General features: G+C 33.8%; 1 pseudogene; it reads right to left on the bottom strand.

Annotated features, from left to right (window-relative positions):
- Window positions 1–5,541, bottom strand: part of LOC104391276 — a 37,891-nt pseudogene that overhangs the window by 605 nt on the left and 31,745 nt on the right.

Raw genomic sequence — 5,541 nt, 5'->3', positions numbered from 1 at the left:
CCAGCCACTCTTCCCCGAGCCTGTAGTGCTGCATGGCATGGCTGTGACCCTAGTGCAGGACCTGGCACTTGGCCTTGTTGAACTCCATACAACTGGCCTCAACCCATCGATCCAGCCTGTTCAGGTCAGCCCAGATTCAAGACATCTATTCAGAGTACAGACATTACACTGTTTCAGTTATAGAGGGAAAAAAAAATAATAAAAAAAATAAAAAATCCTCTAGGCATATTTTTTTCTTGCCTCTGTGTTCTATAAGTTTTTGCATTGAATTACAAGCTAAGCCAAATCCCTAATAAATAAAAATACATCATAGCTTAAATTAAATTAAGAAAAAATATGATACTTAAATATTTTACATGTTTGAAAATTTGGGCCTTGTGATATAGCCAGAAACATCTTTTTTTATTATCAAGAAGTAAAGAGAAATCCAACTGCAAGATAAAGATTTGACATTTATCTACATTACTACCTTTTACTCTGTTTCTTATTGAGAACTTGTATAAATTTTATTGTTTTCAGCCTTAGAACTCGTACAGACTAAGCTCCAATGCTCAATTTTCCTGGACAGTCACATGCCCCTGAAGAAGAAAGAGATCTCCAGAGCCCTCTTGCCCTGCTCTGGAGCGTGGCAGCTCTCTTGGGCTGTGGTTTACAGGAACAGATCAGAGATATAAAGCTTGGTCCATCATTCAGAAATAGTGATACAGAGGGAAGGAGCAGGGAAAGATAAATAGCAATGCTGTGGGTTCCCAGGAAACTACAGCTTGTAAATTCTCACCACCATGAATGGTAGATACACTGTCAGGTACAAAGTAAAGGAAAAGGACATAAAGAGACAAAGCTTTCTATAGAGCACATCATTAGATAGTTATTTCTACCTGTCTCCTCTGGCTATCAAAAGATGTTCCATTATAGTAAAATTTACTGGGAATTTTTAGTTAAGTGCCCTGACAGAGAGTTAATTATAGCAAATATGCCTGAGGCACAGGACGTTAAAGAAGCTGAAGTTTCTTTAACTGCTCCAGATGCCTAATAGTCCTCCTATTCTCAGGAATTTTGCACTCTTGATAAAAAAAAATAATAAATAAATTAGCCTTTGACAATGAAAAGGTGTTTGTTTTTATTGCTTCCAGGTTGCTTTTTCTCCTGCAATTTACTGACAGCAGAATTTGGGAAGCGTTTGCTTGCAGGACCAGTGGAAAAAGGAGCGTACAGGTAAATATGGAAGGTAAGAAAGCTAAGTAGATAAAATCTAAAGCAATAGCAAGAAATAAATCCCAAAAGTCTGAAACCAACACAGCTAAGAAAAGGAAAAACTGAGCAAGGGCTTTTATGGGCCAATAATGTTGATTTTCAGCAAGTTCTGGACATGGAAGAAGTTCAGCAGAACTACAAGAAAGCCAGTGGTTTATCAATATTTAAAAACCTGTAAACAGAATGACCAACATATTATGGACTAAAAATACAGATACCACAAAAAATATGTGAAAGTGAAAATATAGGATTTTACTGATTGTATTAGCTTTCTTTAATTCTTTTTAATGCAAATCACTATGAGCTTATGTAAAACATTGTATAAGCTTTTTTTCTTTTCAGCTGTAGCTGCTAATAATGATAACTTCCCAGTATACTTTGAATTCAGAAGGCTTCTGGTTGTTTTTAGGAAAAAGAGACCAAAAAAAGAAAGAAAGAAAGAAAAAAAAAAAGGCAACCCCCCCCAAAAAAAAACATGACACAGTACTTTGATCAGACATGGGCTGACTCAGTGTTTAAATTGATGTTTTTCTAATGGTATCCTACAGGCAATCAGTTCCTAAACAACTTGAATTTGAATATTTGTATTAATGATAAGCAATGAATAAAAATTTAGAGGCAGGCAGGCAGGCAGGCAGGCAGGCAGGCAGGAAGGAAGGAAGGAAGGAAATGCTATTCACATTTCTTTCTTTTGAGCTCAGTTTGTTGAAAATGAAACCAATATAAAACTTTTTTTTTTTTTTAATCTTTTATCTCAGTGGTGTGATATACCCCAAAATTTCACATAAATTGCTTTAAGAATAAAAGTTAATTCCTATTTTTAAAACCTGCCAAGCCAGGCTTAAGCCAATATATAACTCTGTTGAAACAAATCCAGTCTAGTTAAGTCTTCTTTTTATAAAGAGAGAATTAATTTATATTCAGATAATATGTTTAAATTTTATTACAGTCATACCATTTAGCAAAAACCATACACTGAAATAAGAATGACATAAAGTGATATTCCTAGTAGTGAAATAATTTCATAACTAGATTAAATGAAGCTGAAGGGTTCATCCTCCCCATCCCTTAAAAAAAAAAAAAAAAAAGTGAAGAGTGAAGACTCTGTTACATCTTTGTTTTGGAGAGGTCATTTTTTTCACTTACCATTATTTGATGGCTCAGATGATCTAGCTATACCTAAAGGTGTATTAAATTTTTTTAAAGACCATGTTTGGAGAAGACAAATGTTTATGACTGTGGTAACTAAGTTAGGAATAAAGAAAAGTACCATATGCACCTGTTCTAGACAGCACTTCTTCAGAGAGGTAGATAGCACAGCTCAAGGTCATATACAACTGGGTCCCTTATAGCAAACCACATATTTCTATCACCCAGTAGATTAACACTCCTAATACTGAATATCCTAATACTGCAAATATCAAGTTCACCTGGCCATTAGCATGGCACTTAAGAAAATAGCCTTTTCAGATTCATATCTGAGCCTGACAAAGTAAAGAGGGACATATATAACTTAAGGCATAAAAAGTTACACCCTTCACTAATAGCTAATCATTTGCTGTCTATGATGAAAAATAGAAATTGCAATAAATACTACTGTAATAATCTGGGAGAAGACCAAGTGGAGGCATAAGAACCTCATGCTTATATTTGTATGGTGGTTTTTTTTTCCTAATATTATTATTTATCTTCTAGGAGTTCTTATAATTCATATCTAGGAACAGGACTCTATTACTTCAGGAACTTCAAAAATAATCAGGGTATAAAAACTTAAATTACCTAATTTAAATGACTAAAAAAATTACATGGTTAGTTTAAACTATTTCACCCACTATCCTGCTTTAACCAAGTCAAGATCTATCAGATGGCTGAGCAGCTCTTTCTTAGACAGGTGAGGTGATTTGTCAGTCTTAGAGATAGATTAACACACAGTAAAGGTGTGGGTATGTGAGCAGAGAACACATAAAGAAAGCCAGGTGACCTAGCACAGGGTAAAAAAAATGACTGACAGAGAAGCATCTTAAGTTTTTATATGCTCTGAAGAAGATGATAGGCTGACCTCAACAAGATGGTGCAGGTTACAGCTTCATCTTTGCTATAATTTTTGTTCTGTGTGCCACACTTGCTATTTCAGCAATTGTTCCCTTTCCAAACCATTACTTACATTAAGAAGGTAGGTCTTACACTGGAAATCACAAATATCATGGTGAATATTTCACAACTTATAAACAAAAATGCAGTGATTCTTAAGACACAAGTGCACAGTCTCAGTTTTGTGCTGAAATTTAGGATCATGAGCAAGATGAAATTCCTGAGACATTTAGCCATGTAATCATATTTTTTAGGATAGCATCCTATCACAACAACCCTGTGGTGATAAGAAAATCCAAATATAAAATAAAAACTGTCATTCCTCAGTTCTTCAGCTGTTTAGAGTCCACATATTCAATAAATGTATTGCCTTCCAAAGCTAATCCTTCCCAAATAGTGAAATACTCTGCAATCACACCCTTTTGTATTCCTGTTGCAAGGTCTTGGTTTACTCTGTCAAAAGCATTTCAAATGCTGTTTTGAAGATTGAAATTTTGACAGCTTTGGTCTAAAACTTTTGACTCACTGAAAATAACTTTTTTTTGTGGGCACAGGCAATTCTGGCCTACAAAGGGTCTTTTAGCTCAAACTTTTATTTTGAATAAAATACAGCAACCTAGGTGGACTCCAACACAGCTATAAACTAATACATGCGACACCTTTGATTGCAGTACAGACAAACACTGGGCTTGAGTTCAAGCTTTAGGCTTGTTAGCAGGTTGCTTGACTGTGAAAAATCTGAGGGTTTTTTCATAGGTTCTCAAACAATAAATTTCACATTATTTAAAATAATTTCACTCATCTCACGAGTGTAAGAGAGCTGCATTTTGGATTTTCATTGGTTAGGATGCTCAGATGGGCAGCAGAAAAGTGGCACAATAGGAATTTATTTACATAGCAATAAAATAGAAAATCAAATAATGAAAAATCAAATAAATATTCTTCATATATTCATAGAAAGGTTTTGGCTTCTTTTCCCATTTGTTTTCCTGTCAACAACACCTAATAACTGAAACATAATTTCATCCTTGTTTAGGTCACATATGTGCTTTAAAAATCTAATTTGTACCCTTTCATAGCCTTTCATAAATTGCCTAAACATTGCACATATTTTTTAGATGAAGGCTCACAATACTTTATATAATGATATTAATGTTTCCCTTTCTCTATTCGATATACCTCTTATATTCTTTCTGGTGATACTGCTGTGAGCTTATAGATACTTCATGACAGAAAAGTGCATAAAGATTTTATAAATACCCATGTTATTCCAGAATTTTTTATTTTTTTCATCCTATTTCTGAATGTCTGTCGCAATATCTTTATTTTGCTGAAGAAGTCTCCCAACTCTGTGCATCACTAGCTGTTATTATCACCATCTCATTTTCTGTAGCAGAGCTATGGAATTCAGTGAAAAAGTGAAGCAAAAAGCTTTTTATGACTAAGACATGCAACATTCTAAGAACCACATTCTTTCAGTCTCCAAGCTTGACTTTCAGCACAGCTTCTTCCTTCTTTGGTAGTTCCTTGCCCCTTACAGTTCTGGAAATACTGTTTATTTTCTCTAGTTAAAGGAAAACTTCCTAGATGGAACTGTATTTTATAATAATTTCTTGCAGTTTATATAAACTAGATCTGTATTTTCCTTGACTAAAAAAATTGCTTATTGGAATAGATATGATCTAGTTTGTTAAAATGTGCCTTTGAAAGTATAATGTGAAATTGCATTACATTTTCCTTTTACCTCCATATTCCTTTTTTTGTATTTCAAATTTTGTTCAGTCTTGCATGCTATCAAAAGCTTGACCTCACCATATAACAATATCTTTATTACATTATTCTTGAAGCACACTTTACCATTATAAATGTAACAAAGTATTTTGAAACATCAAAAGGCTTGGCGTAGATTTACAATTTAAAAAAATAATAATAATTTGGTTTTGGCATTGAAATAGAAATTTTGAGTGTGTGGGGTAGTTAATGTTTTTCTTTTCCTATTGTGATGAGGTTATTTTCTTCATACCTTTCCTGGCCATTTTTCCTTTCTAGCTTTAGTCTATATAATGTGTGAAATTCTCACTCTTTTCCATTCAAGTACTCTTTTTTTTTTTTTTTTTTTTTTTTCCCCACTGTATTAGGATTGAAAGTTTCTGTTTCAATTTGTGAGGGAGTAGGAACATTTTTAAGTCTGTTAGA

The sequence above is a fragment of the Chaetura pelagica genome, unplaced genomic scaffold (assembly GCF_000747805.2).
Source record: "Chaetura pelagica isolate M959 unplaced genomic scaffold, ChaPel_1.0 scaffold174, whole genome shotgun sequence".
NCBI lineage: Eukaryota > Metazoa > Chordata > Aves > Apodiformes > Apodidae > Chaetura > Chaetura pelagica.
The sequence above is the reverse complement of the archived record's forward strand: the minus strand, read 5'-3'. Positions and strand labels throughout refer to the sequence as shown.